Source organism: Lissotriton helveticus, chromosome 11 (assembly GCF_964261635.1).
Source record: "Lissotriton helveticus chromosome 11, aLisHel1.1, whole genome shotgun sequence".
Classification (NCBI taxonomy): domain Eukaryota; kingdom Metazoa; phylum Chordata; class Amphibia; order Caudata; family Salamandridae; genus Lissotriton; species Lissotriton helveticus.
In genome coordinates this window covers 205,176,127-205,195,282 of record NC_136072.1, presented here as the reverse complement: position 1 = coordinate 205,195,282, position 19,156 = coordinate 205,176,127, and the positions used below count along the sequence as shown (strand labels likewise).

Genomic DNA, 19,156 nt, shown 5'->3' with positions numbered 1-19,156 from the left:
AAATTGGATCAATCACCATGGCTGGTGAACCTTGCAGGTGGCAGGATACGTTTTTAGAGGAACTATCACAGGCCCCGGGTAGGACCCTGACATAGGAGAGAACCGCTTAGTGCGTTTTCACAATTTTCCCCGCTAAGAAACACTTCACGACCCCCACTCCAACATCTGTATGTGTACGCCAATTCCCAGAATGTCTTAATGTATTATTTACCCAACCTTTTATATGTACCTGCTGGTATATGTTGTAGGCAATATTGAAAATGGAAAATTGTAACAGGCAGAGTGATTGTTTAATGTATAATCCATTACGTAACTGGCTTTTCAACGAATGTAAATGGCAATCTTCCCAGTTTTTCAATGCTCAGCACCGTATTGTCTGCTCCCCTTTGTGCCAATTTGATCTGTTTATCAGTGAGATTGAATCCTGAAAACAGTGACGTAGAATTGATTAAACGTCAAGGCACATAGCCAGAACAAAGGTTTTGCAACCTTCAGCCTAATAGCATGATAGAAAGAAATTGCGACTGATCATGTTGCAACATGACCAAGTCCTGTTCCATGATGTCAGTGGCAGAAGACACTATGCTGTCTAAAGAATATATCCTGGATCACAGAGTCGTTAGCCCATTGTCAACCACAGAGAGAGAGAGATTTATCTAAATTAATACGATCAATTTCTCGTATTCGTTCTGCAGTATCTGCTTGCCTAATTTTCCATGCTTTATTATAAGCAGCAAAGATACCGGCATATATAAAACATTTATGACGCGGTGTTCTTGATCCTAGCAACAATTCCCTAAGATCAGTGCCATCTTTAAGTAAAGAGAAGTGTTGCTTTACATCCTTCAGTGTAGATCTATGTAGCCAATCAAGGCAAAGTTTCCCTACACTGTATGTTGTTACTATTCCTGGATGCTGTCTTTAAACATATCTTGGTTCTGGCCTAATGAATGTGAATCCCTTTGTTTTATTCAGGAATCTATCTTGACAGTTGTTGGTGTCTGTGGGCCAGATTTATTCCAATATGGATCTGTTCTGTTGTGAGGCAAAATAGTATGTACGTCGACTCCCCCCTCTGAAGTGTTATCACTAACATGTGTAGGTGTAGGAATGGACAGATTGTTCAAGTCTTTTATCTTGGCTAACCCAAGACAAGACGTCTGTTGGACAGTGTCATTCAAAAAAATAATTTGCTCAGGGATGATGCAGGCTCTAAATAAAGATTCTATCCCCTGCACTTGCCAATCTTTTGTGCCCCAGACAGTTTTTGTCTCAATGTTGTCTTTCCAAGATTCGAAACCTAGTGAAGACTGTTGAGCATAAAAGGCTGTAGAATACATTTGCTTGGTATTTGTTAATATACTTTTCATTCCGTTTTTTTTTTACATTTTTAAAGTAAAATGATTCCGGATTTGATACATTGAACCCTTAAAAGTACAGAAATTTTCTACAAAATTTTTTTGAGCTACTCTTTGATGGCGTAGGACAATGTTCCCATTGGTTATACATTAATACATTTCTAGGATTTGCAGATGTGTGCAAGAAATGATGACCATAGTGATTATAACAATACATTTGTTTATAATCTGATGAACCTTCTAAGTATTGATGATTTGTAAAGTCTGACATATTATTAACAGTCTTGAAGTCCCAATCATCGGAAAAGGTACTAGATGAAACAGTCATTCAAGGAAATCTTGAACTGGTGTGGAATCTTCAACAGCTCTGACGGTCCAAAAATGGCATAATTAGTTCTGTCCCAAGCTATACTCCCTGGTATAGGAACGGCTGTGATGTTCACTGATGACAAGTCTCTTTGTTCACGATGGGATGATTTGTGTGGCTTGAGAAGTAAGTTGATGTTCTTACCTGCTGTTTCCATTTTGACATATCTTCCATTTATCAGGATTCCCAAAGTTATTACCAGAGTCAACCAAAGTAGAGGAAAAAGCACACCCAACACAATCCAAGTTCAATCCATAGTGAAACCAGATAAGTCTTTTCCAGGTGATGAAAAAGGTCTGTTGCTTGTTCTTTCAAAGTTCTTTTTACTGGCGCAATTTCAGGTTCGCTTGGATCCTCGGAAAACGTATCAAAGTTAATGAAATAGCCAGAGGCTGTTCTGTCAATTGTTGGGATTGCATAAGGATTCATTGAAATCACTGGAACCTCAGGATTACTTGTAACATTTGTGTAGTCAGATGGTACTTCATTGTAGACAGGCGATTCTTGACAAACTGTTATTTGGGTTTCAAGAGGTACAAGTTTCATAGCTTTGTTGCTTAGTCCTTCATTTCGCACTGCAGATTCTTCAAAGGTGATGAGTCTCTCAGTTTGAACCTCTTGGATAGTAGCCAGAGCTGGGTATCTGCTACATTGGCGGAGTCCACTTGGCCTACTGCTTATGATCGGCCACATGATGTGGTTTGACCAGGTTGATAGATACAAACCTGTTCTCCTTTTTTCCAGCAAGGGGCGGCAGTAATACTGTTCTTGATCCGTTGATTGCAAGGACAGGCACTGGTTGTCAGTAAGAAGGCCCAAATTCCTTCTTGCCGCATTCTTTTCTCTGACCAGATCACCAAGCTTTAGGATCCAGACAGGCCTTGCTGGGACGGTCGGTTTCAGTGGTGGTTGGCTTCAGGAACACGTTACTTTGTTTCATTCTTATTTCATTTAAGTCCTGTAAGACAGCCAAACTATCTTTGATATCAAAGATTTTTCGGTCTGGCATTGAAGTCTGACAATCAAGGTCCGCTACAAAAATTCTGGTCCCAAAAAGGACTTCATATGGAGTGATACCCCCTAGAGAACTTCGTGGCAGATTGTTAAGACTATGTTGGACACTTATTAGATGTTTGACCCACCCGTCACCCAAACCTAATACCCTAGCTGTTTGATTGCTTTATGTCCCGTTTTTTTCTCTCCAATAGCAAATTTCCCTCAGGATGGAATGGACTAGAGTACCGCAATGCAACACCCAGATTGGCCATGGCCTCCTTGTAAGCTCGAGAGCTAAACGCAGGACCTTGGTCAGAATGTAGCGTTCTGACTGCGTATGTGGCGATAAAGACTCGCAAATCTTTTATAACAGTTCGAGCGTCAGCCGATAGCTGAGGCCACATCCAAATGAATCTTGAACACGAATCCACTGAGATCATGATATATTTATAGTTGCCATCCCTCTGTAAGGGACCGCAGTGCTCCAGGTAAACGCAAGCTAATGGTTTATCTGAAACCAACAGGGGTGTCTACGCAGGAGGTTGCACAGTAGAGACTTTCATCTTTTGGCATATTTCACATTCCAAAACATAGTTTCTGGTTTGTTTCCTCATGCGCGGCCACCAGTACCTCTGCTTTAATAATAACACTGTGGCGGAAACACCTGCATGTGCAGAGGCGAGCCCTTCATGTGCTTCTGAAGATTAGTCCTAATCTATGTTTCATGTTTGAAATTACTCTATCCCCCACTCCAGGGATTTGAGCAAATGGAACATTGTTCGCATCATTTATGTATGAGTATTTGAGTGGAAACCCTTTTGGTAATGTTTTACCACTGTCTTTGCTTGAAGCATTGACAGCCAACATTATTTTGCCGTTTATTTTTGTTTTTCAAAGAGTAATTGCAGCTACGGAAGCCGTTTGCACAGCTGCCTTCGCGGCTTCATCAGCCAATTAATTCCCTGCAACATGAACGCCATCACGTTGATGACTCAGCCTATGTATCATGTGAGTGTTTTATAGTTCTTGTCGTAACTGAACTACTTGTTCCCAAAGCAACTTATGCTTAATTGTGCCACCCTTTGCATCTTTGTAACTGTTTTGAATCCAGTTTTGGAAGTATTCATTGTAAGACTGAACACAATAAAACGAATTGCACACTATGAGTGTGGGGAATTCGCGGTCCGTATTCTCAACGGCCATCTTGAATGCTTGTAGTTCAGCTTGCTGAGCTGTACAATCTCCTAGAGATGGAGTTTTAGTGAGCATTGGTTGGAATTTGCCATGGCGCCAACACCCTTTAACGATTGCGCATGCCGCACTATAGGCTTGTTTACCGTCACTATAAGTGTTCTAGAGGTAGAATTTCATTAGGCATTGGACATTCTTGTTCGTATTGTAAAAATGCTTGTGTTGTCAAATAAGGCTCAAAAACGTGGTCAACGTCTTTCGCAGCAAGAGAATTAACCCATTGTATCCATCTCGGAGGTAAAGCTTAAGCATAGGAATGCTCGCTTTTGTCACTGCCTCTAAGGCAGGTACAGGTGTAGCAACCATAATGCGCTTACCCTGTGCGAGGGCTCTCTTTCGCTACAGCAGTTTTAACAGCTGTCAGAATTTTTTCTGTAGAAGTGAATTTCATTTCTACTTGTGTGTACAAATGTGATTTGTAAGCTACTGGTACTTTTTGACCTTCGTTAAAAGTTAAGTACGTGAATACACATTTTCATGGAATGATTCTGATCACTAAGTTGCGTATGTTTACGCGTGTTTGCAAATGTTTTGTTGCTAACATGTCTGTGTCAGGTTCCCCACAAGACTTACCTCTGCTTGTGAAGACATTCCGCAGAGACGACAAGAGCCACCGCCCCTGTACCCACCTGACCCCGTACGGAGGGATGTACCCGGCAGCGATGAGGTGAAACCAGGGAAAGGAGCAAAAGAAGACTGGATGGGAACTGGAGGAAGCGGTTCTGGTAGAATCGTGATATCAACAGACTTGTGAACTCCTCGCAGCCAATGAAAGTATAGGTGCTCCAGTAAGAAAAAACAAAGGCAAGCGCTCCTGCGCAGTTATAATAAAGCTAGGATAAGGCGCGACAGTGCGCTGCTGTATGCTCTCAGAACAGCGCTCCTGCGCGGCAATGTCATCCAAACAAACATACCCCTGCGTTTGTTTTATGAACAAAGAACAAAGCGCTCCAGCGCGGTTACAATGAACAGTAAATAAGCGATCCAGCGCGAGAATTAATGCCCCCAAAAACAAAGCGCTCCAGCGCGGAAAAGATTAGCCGAAGTAATAGCGCTCTACGCGTGCTTGTCAATCACCAAAAAACAAAGCGCTCCAGCGCGGAAATGATAGCCCAAAACCATAGCGCTCCAGCGCGGAAATGTTAGCCCAAAATAATAGCGCTCCAGCGCGGAAATGTATCAGAATAGAAAGCACCCCTGCGCGTAAGGAATGCCTCACCAGTCGGCAAGGACAGGATACCTGACAGGGGGGGGGGAGGGAGGGGTAACCATGTTGTAAAAAAAAGGGCTAAAATCTTAATAAAGATTTGTTAAAAAAAAAAAAAGGACAGGATACCTGAACGCGCTCCAGCGCGGGAATCGGGAACGGGTGTTTCCGAGGTAGCGGAAACCAAGCTCAGATGCAAGGAAACTGGCGTCCCCCGTGTCTTCCTCTTGAAATGCAGGCGCCTGCTTCAACCTGGATACCGGCAAGAATCCGAAGCAATGAGCCGGTGGGAAACGCAGAGTTTATGCGTGCCCCTGGAAGTGCTTCATTGCAGAGGAAGGACCGTCAACAACTAGACGGCTACTGGGCCTCAAACCGGAAGTGAGTATACGGACTGCTGCTCGTGTCTAGAGGTGACTACGGAACGGCAAGGTGCTGCAACATGACAGTACCCCCCTCCAAAACAGACCCTCCCCTCACACCCTGGATCAGACAGTGGAGGCAGGACGAGGACTGAGCGGGTGACCAAGATGGAAGGCATGCACCAAGTCGGGAGCGTGGCGCACGTGTGACAAAGGTTCCCAGGAACGCTCATCAGGACCATACCCCTTCCAGTCAACCAGGTAAAATAGCTTCCCCCTGGTGCGCGAGAACCCAGTATGGCCCTGACCTCGTACTCCAAATGGTCATTCAGGAGCACAGGAGAAGGTGGAGTGGGAACGGTGCACTCAGGATGAACAGCACGCAGAAGAGAGACATGGAAGACGGTGTATTTTCATGTGCGGAGGCAGGGAGAGTCTCATGGACACAGGGTTGATTGCTCGCTCAATGGCATAGGGACCCACAAAGCGAGGCAACCATTTCTTGGGACCATGCACATTGAGGTGCCGAATGGAGAGCCACACTCTGTCTCCTTCCCGGTATTCAGGTTCCTTTAGCCTGTGCGCATCGGCATGTTCCTTGTATGATTCCTTGGCTTTGGCCAACTCGAGCCGGTCTTGTTGCCAGAGATCGCGCAGTGTCCCGTGATAAGCCCACACCGTGGGTAACGGGCTGTTTCATGGTTCCTCCCAGGCTGTGGTACGAGGATGCCTTACCTGGAGGCAAAAGAAAGGAGACATCCCGATGGCGGTATGCTTGTTGTATGCATATTCTGCCAACCATAGCACCTCGACCCATTCTTTCTCCACCATGATCAGCAAACAGCGGAGGTATTGTTCCATAGTGTGGTTGGTTCTCTCGGCCTGTCCATCCATCTGGGGGTGGTATGCGGAAGAAAGACGTACGTCCATTTCTAGAATTTTGCACACCTCCCTCCAGAAACGGGACACGAATTGCGTACCACGGTCTGTTATCAGCACCGAAGGGATGCCGTGGAGGCGAACAATGTTGTGCAGGAAGACCACTGCTAATTCGGTTGCCATCGCCAGCTTCTTCAAGGGAACAAAATGAGCCATCTCGGAGACGTGGTCCATGATGGTGAGTATAGTGGTGAAGCCGGTTTTGGTAATCGGAAGCTCCACAACGAAGTCCATGGACACGGTGTGCCATGGATACGGCGGAATCGGTATGGGGTGTAGCAATCCTGTGGGTGGTTCCGACTTGATTTTGCCTAGGAGACAAACAGCACAATGGGCTACGTGGTTTCTTGTGTCAGCCTCCATGGTGGGCCACCATAATTCCCTCTGAAGTAGATCCAAGGTTTTGTGGTAACCCGGGTGGTTGGAGAGGACATGATCATGACACATGAACAATGCTTGTTGTTGGCGAGCTTTTAGCGGCAGATAGTACTTGTCTTCTCTGAACAGAAACCCGTTCTCACGTGTCACACCCTGGTGTCCCTTTACCAGAATGACCGGGTCAGTGTGGCTGACGTCTTTTTGTAACAGGGTTAGGAACTCCAAAGTTACCACACCCCCTTGGAAGTGCTGTTCCGGTATGATAGGAACGGGCTCGGTTGTGGGTGTTACGCCTTCGGGTTCTACTAGTCGTGATAATGCGCCTGCTATTGCGTTCTCTTTTCCTGGATGAAACGTGATGGTGAAGTTGTATTCGTTGAAGAACAAGGTCCAACGAAGCTGTCTGGCTGTGAGGCCTCCCGCTGAACGTAGGAACTGGAGATTCCTGTGGTTTGTATATATGGTCACTGGGTGTTTGGCGTCTTTTCGGTAGTGTCTCCACTCCTCGAATGCCATCTTTATTGCCAACAGTTCTCGATCCGACACCGTGTAGTTACGTTCAGCGGGTTGGAGCTTCTTAGAGTAGAAGGCCACGGGGTGTAAGAGACCTGAGTCGGCGTCTCTCTGTGACAATACGCCCCCCAACGCGTCCTGTGAGGCATCTGCCTCCACTATGAGCGGTCGTTCCGCATCAGGGTGAGCTAGCACGGGGCGGTAGTGAATCGTCTCTTGAGTTCTCTGAACGCTTCTTCTGTTCTGATATCCCAACAGAAAGGTACGTTTTTGCGTAGAAGACGGGTGATAGATGCTGCCATTCCGGAGAAGCCTGTGATGAACCGGCGGTAATAATTGGAAAACCCCAGTAATCGCTGGACGTCTTTCACGGAGGTCGGAGTAGGCCATAACAGAATGGCCTCCACTTTTTTGTTGTCCATCTGTATTCTAGCTGGAGTGATGATATGGCCCAGAAACTCGACCGTGGTAACGTGAAACACGCTTTTCTCCAACTTCACGTACAGACGGTGTTTTCCTAACTGCTGGAGGACGGAACGCACGTGCTGGATATGGTCCGCGAGGTTGTGTGAATAGATCAGGATATCGTCGATTTAGACGATGCAGGAGATATCGATGTAGTCCCTCAACACCTCGTCGATGAAGCACTGAACCGCTACGGGGGCGTTGCAGAGTCCAAAGGGCATGACTTGGTATTCGTAGAGGCCGAATTTGGTCCGGAAGGCCGTCTTCTATTCGTCGCCCTTTCGGACTCTGACAAGGTGGTAAGCCCCCCGTAGGTCCAGCTTCGTGTAGACGGAGGCGTTCCTCGCTTGATCTAAGAGACTGGAGATCAATGGCAAAGGGTATCGGTTCTTCACCGTTATGGCGTTCATAGCCCTGAAGTCAATGCAGGTCCTCAGGTCTCCCTCCTTCTTAGCCACGAAGAAAAGAGGGGAGGACACCGGAGACCGGGAGTGGCGTATGAACCCGTGTTCAGGTACTCATCCAGGTATGAGCGTAGATGGTCATTCTCCTTTTGGGTGAGGGAATATATCCAACTGCATGGAAGGGCGGAACCGGGAATTGGGTCTATCCTGCAGTCAAAAGAACGATGAGGAGGCAGGATGTTGGCCCCTTTCTTGTCGAATACATCTGCCAGGTCTAGATAGGCCTCTGGTACGTCTGCTTGGGTGACCACCCCCATGCCTTGCAGGGGTAATGAGTGTGCTTGTATGGTACGAACGCCAAAGGAAGCCTCCTCTGTGTAACAAGTAGTGTTGCAGTGGTCCGAGTCCAGGGTTATGGCTCTGGATATCCAATTGATCCGAAGGTTATGATTTACCAACCATGGTAGGCCTAGTATGACCTTAAACTGTGGTGCATCGATCACATCGAAGTCAATGGTTTCGGTATGGTGGTTCACGAAGGACATTACCATTTCTTCTGTCTGATACCTGATGAGGCCTGATGTAAGGTTGGTTCCATCCACCGCCTTGACGGTTTCCGGTATGTCTTTAGGTAACGTGGTCATACCCAACGTTTGCGAATACTGGGTGTCAATAAAGTTACCGGTTGCCCCGGAATCCAGTAAGGCGGTTACCAGCCATTCCTTGCCTGTCTGATTCCGTAACGTCACCTCCACACCCACATGATGGCTGCCATCCAAAACCACAGGCATCACCGTTTTACAGGACGACAAACCCAGTAGACGGACCCCTTTGTCTACTGGGTTGTCTCGTTTTCCGTCTTGTCTCCTTTGTTAATGGGTAACACAAACGGCCTTCTTCCTCGTGTGCGTGTGGGCTTCACTGGGCATTCTCTAACGAAGTGTCCGCTTTTGCCACAATACAGGCATTGGTTCTGTTTCCTTCTCTTCTCTCTTTCCATACTGGTGAGCGGACTGCGTACTCCTATCTGCATCGGTTCCGGGGCGTTGCTAGCAGTGGTTGGCTCATCTCTACTTTTGTCTGTGCCTTTATCCCCAAACGACAGAAAGCAGTTGTCGCTCCCTTTCCCTCTTTCGATTCTTCGTTCTTGTACTCTGTAGTTTACCTTGACTACTAGGTCTATGAACGGTCCTATTTCTTTGGGTGGATCAGGCATCTGCGAAATCAAGTCCTTCAGTTTGTCGCGTAAGCCGCAATAGAAAACAGACACCTTTTTTGACTCAGGCCAGTGCGCCTCAATGTCTAGTCTACTGAACGTAGTGATATAGTGGAGCAGATCGTTGTTGCCCTGTTTGAGGTTGAGTAATTTGTTGTCCGCGGCCTGAACAAACGTATGAATGGCGAACGTTTGCCGCCTAGTTTCCTTGAAGACAGGTAGGTTGTACAACATAGGATCGTCGTTATCCACCAACGATATGGACCACTGGGCGGCATCTCCACCCATGTAAGAGAGTATGAATGCGACTTTGGACGCATCATCGGGAAAGGCGGTTGCTCTAGCCATGAAATGCAGATGGCACTGGTGAAGGAAGATGCTGTATTTGGTACTGTCGCCATGCAAGCGTTGGAGGTGCGAGTTGCACAGGGTGTGGGGTAATTACTTGTATTGCTGTGCCCTGATTGGGAGCAGAGGAGGACCCTCCAAATGTGAAAGTAGGTGGCCGTAACAACCCTTCTTGCCTGGCTCTGGGATTCGGGGAGTGTCCCCAGGGACTAGCTACCCCTGCTGCCATTTGACCTTGTAAGGCGGTCATGTCTTGGCGTAGGCTGAGGTTCTCTGCCTGTATGCTAGTCAGCATGGCTGCTATGTCCTGTAGCGTAATCTCTGGATCACTCATGTCGTCTGGGCGGAATGAATAACGTGGGCTTCCGATTCTGTCAGGTTCCCCACAAGGCTTACCTCATTAATGCTGCACTGTGTGCTTTTTGTACTGCAAAAGTTTTGCAACAAGAGTTAGATGTCTGTAATCCAAAACTAGACCATATGTATTGTCTGGTTTGGAGACATGAAACAAAGGATTGTTCATTGACGAGGTGCATGTTTCAATCACCCCCTGATATTCAAGTTGATCTAAGATCTCCCTGACCTGTTTTGTAGCTTCTTGCTTAACTGGGTACTGCCTTTGTGCAGTTTGTTGATTTTTTAACTGGATCTTATGGAGAATCCTCATCCCATCCTACATGATTTTTGTATAATGCAGGAGCTTGGGCAACTGCTCATTTCCTGGCATAAGTATATTTTAAATGAATTGGAATGTGGTTGGAGAAGGCTGGCATGATGATGTCTTCGCCATATGGGCAATCCCTGACAAATTCTGGTGGCCAGTCTTGTTCAGCAAGAAGAATGTCGTAACCCTTAGAAAGTCGCTCCCCAAAGAGTGCTCTCACTTTTCTTGGTATGTCTCCCTCCATCTGGAGTGTTACTTCATATAACTTATGTGGAGAACTAACCCTGGGATCTGCAGTTTCAACTTGGATGAACTCATTCAAGTCCACTGTCTCCAGATGATCTTTCAAGTTCTTGTGAGCTATGGTGACTTCTGCTGCACTGTCCAACATTGTCTGAGCCCATTCCCTGTTCTTGAGTTGTGTCCTCAAAATCCTCGGCATGTCGGATTTTTAGACCTGCTACCTTCTTTTTGGTGAATTGAGGTTTCTTGTTTCCCTGAACGTGTTGATCATCTTTGGACTTCACGCGTTCTTCCTTATGTTCTGACCGTCCTCTCCTTCCTGATTTCTGTGACAATATCTGATGCATTCTTCTGTGCCTTACAAACCGTGCATATACGTGTGCATTGATTGCTTATCCTATAAAATACTATTTATGTAGGGACGACATATTTTTAAGAGGGACTTTTTTGAATTCCATATGGTTACGGTGTTTCTAGTACAACATTTATATTTCTTGCCTGGCTGTTAATGCAGCCTTGCTGTGCCACTGAGTGTAATATCACGTTTATAAAACTCTCGCACACCAGTTGCAGTGGGAGGCGGGAAGCAGAGTCATGGCAAGGGATTCTTCTGTGGCAACCATCTTCTGTTACTACAACCAGCCATCTAAAGGCTAGTGTCCAACAACTTGCAATGTGAATGCTGCGCTGGGGGATCGGGTAACACTTAAAGCCTGGTACATCACATCACAAAGTAGCCTTTCAGGCTATACGTTATTGTGCAAGCCACTCAGTCTGGTGTGTTGCATCAGCCTACCATCCTACAGGACTCAGCAATATTTACTCAGGCGTTGTAGTGCCCTGATATTTTGCCTTATTTCTGAGTGATGGTGACTTTAGTCTACTATTATCTTAAGTCCAGTGGATAGATCCTTATTTTCGGCCTATTCTTAGGGTTAGCCTATTGACTTTGACATAATTAGGTGTCCTTTCATCATTTTCGGGCCTGAAGGCCTATAGTAGAGGGTAGATCCTTTAGTTTTGACATCATATTACCTATTGGTAGGGCTTGTCTATGTATTTTCATAGAGCTATGCGTCTCTTTTACTCTTTTTCAGGCCTACAAGGCCCGAACGAGAGAGACTCCATTTTCTTTCTTGCCTCGGCTGCTCTAGGCGCTTGTAGGTCAAGAGTGATGTTTTAGTTCTGAGCTGTTGTTCACTGAGGAGAAACCGGTCGGAGCCGGCCCTTATCGGAGGAATGTGTTTATCCTTCGTGCTCCAGACGCAACAACGGTGGGCCGCTGGGGTTGCGTTGGGAGGGCGGAGCTTGGTACAGGAATCTGGTGGGCGGCAGGTTACTGTCTGGAAATTTCCATGAACGAGGAGCTCTTTATATTATCAAAGTAGAGAGGAGGAGCAGGCAGTCGACAGTTGGAGTTCGGAATGATTGAAGGCTGATGATCTCTTAGAAAGACTGAAGTTATACCGTGAGTTGGTCTGTTGGAGCAGTTGGAGTTAGTTTTGACATCGGAGTTAGAACGATCAAAGTGAAGAAGTTAGTGAAGCAGATGGATTCCAGAGCGGCTGAAACTACATTATTAGATTGAAGTTTTAAGGTGAAGACAGTTCGTGGGAGAGAGGAAGGCGGTGCAGAGTGATCAGTGCAGAGTGAAGAGACAGACGAAGAAGACGAGAGAAGGGTTCCAGTGTTTTGGAGGGGGACGAAGGTGAAGGAGCATAGCGGCGCAGACGTGTGTCCGTGGGTGCAGGGGAGAATCTGAGATGAGCCAAGGCACAGACGAGAGAGGGACCCAGATGACAGCTAGAACCGGACTTCGTAATTATAAGGTGACGTCCAACCTTTCTTCTTAGTGCGCAAATACATATCTTAACTCTTTCCTTTACTTTTCAGGCTATGCTTAGATTGCTAGTTGTTATTGTGACTGCATAATCTGTTATTGTGTAATAAAGGGACCCCAGTTCTAAATGAATATCTATGTAACTTGTTCTTTATGGTAGGACTAACCTTTCTTTACAGCCAGGTACTGTCGTATAGAAGGAGGAGCCATTCCCTTCTTACAGGTAACTGATGACCAAGGGAGAAGGTGAGGCTGAATCGGGGAATAAACTTTGCATATAATAATTTGGCAATTCTTGTGTGAGAGGATCGGATAATAATTCATATAAGATAGAAGACACCCCCATTAGATATTAGATACGTAGGAAACTCCTCACAGAGATCAGGAGGTATTAATAGGACAAAGTGGGGACACTATAAAGGGAGATCTCTCAGGATAGGGCGTTAATGAGAGCACTGATTGTGATCAGTGTGTAGTGAGATCGCTCAGGATAGGGCGTTAATGAGAGCACCGATTGTGGTCGGTGTGTAATGGTAGATGCAGTGGAACTGCTCTCTGATATGAGAGGGAGGGTAGAATAGTCTGGGCCAAAATTGCCGTGGGGCTATAAGGTGAGATTATAGCGTAGGACATGGAATTCCGTAGCTATTATTGATTATTCTTAGTAATCCCTTAGATTTAGCAGTGTTTTTGATGGTATAAGCTTGTATATTGCGAGTTCCCCATTCCCAGGTAAGTACACAGGTACTGTTGTAAATAGGCTCTGGGGAGGGATGTTACGTTTTGGCTGGATTGGTTGTATCTAGGTGAATTGGTGATTTCTGGTCTGAGAATCCGGTCAGAACATTTGGCGTCACGAACCGCTTACGTATACCTTGTAGCGCGTGTTTGTTTTCATTTTATTGGTTTGCGCTCGGCACGTGCGGTAAGTCTTTTTGTATATTTTTTGTTTATATCTGTATATATTTATATATCTACTTTTGGTACGATGTTTTTGAGAAAGTCAAAATCCACTTTTAAATTGCCTATTGAAATTCCCGGATGGGAATCGACACCTTATGAAGCGCCAGCTCATGAATGGGCGGATTGTACTGGTTTGAGTGAGAGCTGGAATTCTTGTCTGGAAACGGCAGATCCGGCTCAGGTGATTGCTTGTTTGCAGAAGTCGCCTCTTGTGAAGGGCGAGGAGCTTCCAATATTGGGATGGAGAGGTTGGATTTTGTTGTATGCGTACAGGATTGTACATGAGAAATATGTGAAGTTGCAACGTCAGTGCAAAGAATCTTAAGATCAGTTTGTTGAGCTGCAAAATGCTTATACTCTTTTGAGATGTCAGAATAAATTGCTTGCCGACAAACTTGACACATATCAAACTATTGCAGAAAGAGCTGCAGTTCGTATTGCTAAATACAAATACAAGAATCGACGTGGTCGAGTCAGTAAACGGAAAGTGCGTTTGGTTGTAGCAAAAGCTGGGCTTGATTGGAACCCTGATGAGTGGGATGGTAATATCTGGGACTCGAATGATTCTGGTTCTTCAGCTGAGGAGTCTGACAGACGCGAGCATTCTCGCATTGGGCGTGACTGTAAATCGAGTGCTTCTTGTAAATCTGATGATCATTGTACACCTGATGGTCCCTGTAAACCTGATGATTGTTGTAAAACTGACGATCGTTGTAAATTTGACGGTCGCTGTAAATCTGACGACCGGTATGCATGTGAAGATCATGCGGAGGTTTCTGCGCACCCTGTCTTTCGAAGGAAATTACAGCAGGCTCCTGGCAATCCCAATGGGATTCCTTTGGATAGTTTGGAAGATTTTACGCAACAGGAAGTTAGTGACATTTTAGAACGATTTCGACAACGGCCTGGTGAGGCCTTGCTTACATGGATGGTGCGTCTTTTTGAATTGGGTGCTGCTGGCATCATGTTGGATATGGGAGATGCGCTGAAATTCTGTTCTTTGAGCTCTGATTCTACTGTACAAGATCATTTTCGGAATTATACTAATGCTGGTCAAATTAGTTTGCTTCAATTAGCGACGGATGGTTGTAATCACAAATATCCTACTGAATATGATTGGCCTTTGAATGATAAGCTGTGGTATACTTTGAGAGATGCCTCACAAAGACTGAAAGAAGAAGTGATGAAAACTGCAATTTTTCTGAGTACATCTGACAGATTGATGGATGGTTTGTTAACTTCTTCGGTGCGGAATAGGATTATTCGTTCTGCCCCTGTGGCCTATAAGCAAGTTATGATGACATTGTTGATTAATCAAACTGGCAGTCCTTTGTCTCTTGTGCTTGAGGCTGTGCGTCAGCTTGGTGAATTGGGCGAATGGCTTAAACCGGAAAGACAATCCAGACCCGAGGGTCGTACTAGTGGTAACTATCATTTTACTAGACGTGATATGTTTCTCGCCTTGCTGGATGATGGTGTGAAAAGAGAAGATATTGATGGTGAGCCGAATAATTGATTGTGGGCTATGATCCGCAAACGTGGCTTGGACAGGAAAGAAGGCGCTAGGCCAGTGCGTAAACAGGACTGTGATCGTGACTATTCTGATGACAGTGACAATGACAGACACCGTAATCAATTTGACAGGTATGATGGAAGACGGAATGAGAGGGATGTGTCTCCCCGTCGTGAACGAGAGAGAGTGGGAGAGGGGGAGAGAGAGAGGGGGAGAGATGAGCGTTTTGAAAGCAGACATTGAGAGGAGAGGGATGAATCTCCTGAAATGAGAATGAGAGATGGACGACACAGGTTGTCTGAGCGAAATTCACAATACTCTGCGGATGACAAGATTCCATTTTGTGAGGGAAACAAGTATGAACAAGAGGTGACACTACCTAGAAGATTTGAAAGTCTTTACCCTGATTTGTCTTCGGCATCAGAACGCAATAAAAATGACTAGGAAATAGGTCAAGCTCCGGTACGCAATTGGGCTCACAAAGATAACAGACCCTATGTAGAGATTGACATTTTTTGGAGACATCGTAACATACAGAGGGCCCGAGCATTGGTAGGTACAGGAGCGGAGGCCACTTTAATTTATGGGAACCCAAAGAAATTTAAAGGACAATTCTTTACAGTTACTGGCTTAGGTGGTAAAGTAACTCCCGCAGTGCAAGCTAATGTCGAAATGAGAATAGGTAGAATTCCCCGAAAAGAATATTCTGTACTAGTGGTACCACTTTTGGAATACATATTTGGAATTGACATTTTGAAAGGTATGACATTATGTTTAGATGATGGACGTTATCAATTTGGAGACAGGAAATACATATCGTCAAAATCTGTGAGAGTTGGTCGTTCGAGAATTCCTCCCGTGAAAATTCCCCAAGCTACAAAAGTGGTTTCTCAGAAACAGTATCGTATTCCAGGTAGGTATGAAGAAATTAGTGTTACAATTCAGGATTTAGTGGATGCAGGAGTTATTACCCCAGTTAGTTCTGCCTGGAATAATCCCGTATGGCCGGTGCAGTGCGTAAGAGTGATAATTCTTGGCGCATGACAGTTGATTATCGCGAATTAAACAAACATACACCCCCTTTGACTGTTGCAGTACCTGACATTATTACCTTAATTGAGACAATTCAAAAACATTCAGGAACTTGGTATGCTTCAATTGACATTGCTAATGCTTTCTTTTACATCCCGATTGCCCCCGAGTGTCATGAACAGTTCAGCTTTACATGTAATGAACGTCAAATGACGTTCAGAAGTCTTCCGCAAGGCTATGTACAGAACATTTAGCTGAAATACCGGTAAATCCGCAAGAACAGGTGTGTCATTACATTGATGACATTTTGATTCAAGGTGAAACACAAGATCAAGTTCAGACCCAATTAGATCAGATTGTAACTCATTTACAAAATTGAGGTTGGGAAATAAATCCAGATAAATTACAAGGTCCAGCACAAAGTGTGAAATTTTTAGTCATTAATTGGCATGAAGGGAATCGAGAGGTGATTCCACAAGTAAAACAGAAAATTGCAGAATTTGCCGTTCCACGGAACAGAAAGGAAGCACAGAAGTTTATTGGCTTATTTGGTTTCTGGCGTCAACATATTCCACATTTGAGTCAAATATTAGCCCCTTTGTACAAAGTTACTCGGAAAAAGAATGTGTTTGAATGGAACAAACCCCAGCAAGATGTGTTTGATCTGGCGAAAGAAGCGATTCAGCATGCTTTGGATTTGTGGCCTGTACGTGATGGTGATGTGGAATTGAATGTGTCTGTGCAAGGTCCTTATGCGAATTGGAGTTTGTGGCAAAAACAAGTTAGAACAAAAGTACCGTTAGGTTTCTGGACTAAAAAGTTACCCGATGCTGGCGAACGTTATACACCATTTGAGAAACAGCTACTTGCATGTTATTGGGTTCTGGTGGATACCGAGCAACTGACTTTGGGACATGATGTAATTTTGAGACCTGAAATTCCTATTATGCAGTGGGTTTTGAGTTCACCAAAAACTCATGGAATTGGACACGCTCAAGAAGCAGGTGTGATTAAATGGAAATGGTATATACAAGACAGAGCACGTGTAGGACCAAAGGGTGTTGCGATGTTACATGAGCAAGTGGCGCTGGCGCCATTGGAAAAGGCAGAGAGTGATTGTTCCGTACCTATAGTACAGGAATCCCCTGTTAAGTGGGGTAAGCCATTTGATGATTTGTCCGTGGAGGACAGAAAACATGTGTGGTTTACGGATGGTTCAGCAAGGTATAAGGGAGAGAAGAGGCATTGGAAGGCAGTATCCTATAATCCGATCACACAAAAATTGCTAAGTACAACAGGTGAAGGAAAAAGTAGTCAATTTGCTGAGTTATATGCTGTTTATCAAGTTTTGAAACAAGAATTGCCCGGTACATGTCATATTTTTACTGATTCCCTTGACAAATTTTTTCACCAAATTGCAGATGAGAAATCTAAAATTTCTGAGGCAATGGTGGACAAACAAGATTTTGATTTGGCGAAATGGGCCCATCAGAAGGCAGGACATTTTGGAGAAAGAATCACTAGCAGGTGGCCTGCTGACCGAGGGATTTATATTCCACTTAATTTGATCACAGAATTTATATATGCATTGCCCCATATGTCAACATTCTAGACAGCGAGAGCTGCGCCATATTATCAGAGGACAGTTACATCGAGGGAAATCACCTGCACAGATTTGGCAAATAGATTATATTGGTCCTCTTCCCATGAGTAAAAATTGTCAATACATTTGTACAGTTGTAGACACTTTCAGTGGCCTTTCCCTGTAAAAGAGCTACCCAAGTAAATACTATTAAAACATTGGAGTTGATTATGTTATATTATGATGTTCCACTTCAAATACAGTCTGACAACGCATCCCATTTTAAAGGCAAGTTAGTGCAGGAATTCTGTGTGGAGAACAACATTGAATGGGTGTTTCATATACCTTATTACCCACAGGCAGCAGGCCTTGTGGAGAGAATGAATGGCTTGCTGAAAGATCAACCTCGTAAATTATCAAATGACAACTATAACAATTGGAGAGATTGCTTGTTTGATGCATTGTTGATTTTAAATAATCGTCCTTATTTGAATTCTGATTCCCCATTAATGCGTTTATTTCCTCCAGCCATTGATGCTAAACCTAATACAGTGGAGAGTACAGTGATGTATTGGGAAATTTCCCATGGAGCCTTGGCTCCATGCAGAGCAACCCCAGGTTCTGCAGGCTTGGACCTGCATTCTATAAACCCAATTACTTTAAAGAAAGGAGACTTTACTATTGTGGAGACAGGCATTGGTGTCCAGATACCAGCTGGAAGTTTTGGATTAATTGCCCCGAGATCTGGCCTGGCCTTAAAAGGCATCCAAGTGCTCGGAGGTGTCATTGACAGTGATTATCAAGGAGAAATTAAAGTACTCCTATTCAACAGTGGTGATCTGATTTACTGATGCACAAAACAGACCGAGTTGCTCAATTGCTAATTATGTGAGAATAACAAGGACCCCCTGGGTAGTAACGATCTATAGACTCCTAGGGCAGGGTAGCAACAGGTGTGAGAAAAATTCCTAGGACATCTGGGTGTGTGAGTGGACAGTTAGGTCAGGCCAGTGATCAAGAAGAAACAATAGGAAAAGGTTGCCAAATCTGTATAAAAAGTATATTTTTATTTAGTATATTTAAAAATCATATTGAAACTGACCGGAGGCCAAACAATACGATGGGAGTTAAAATTTCTTGCCAAATTTATATACAGGTACAATAAACAATTAGCATAAAACTCATATTTCACAAAGTAAAATAATATATTGGCAAAAACATAAGATAATCACAAAATTAATGAAAAAAATATAAAAACTCGACGCGCGTTTCGGCAGAGGACCGCCTTCTTCAGGAGACACAGTTTTAGTTCAACAATTGAGGCTCTATCCAAGCAGCAAGAACACTGAAGGTGAGCACTTCATGTAATGATTATAGATGACAGTATAATTGTTGGATAAAATGGATCCTGAGATTCCAGATAGGACGTGTAGATTAGGTTGATACAAGTGAGTCTTTGTACAAACAACGATAGCCGTAGTGTAGATGTCCCATATCAATAAGTAAGACACAATA

The 19,156-nt window shown here is 44.6% G+C and overlaps 1 protein-coding gene across 1 annotated transcript in view; it reads left to right on the top strand.

Annotated features, from left to right (window-relative positions):
- Nucleotides 1–17,586, top strand: part of LOC144792311 (uncharacterized) — a 258,509-nt gene extending 240,923 nt beyond the window's left edge. Inside the window, exon 4 of the transcript XR_013602534.1 lies at nt 17,481–17,586. The gene's annotated coding sequence lies outside the window, so the exon portion shown is untranslated. The remainder of the gene's footprint in view (nt 1–17,480) is intronic.
- The last annotated feature ends 1,570 nt before the right edge of the window (nt 17,587–19,156 follow it).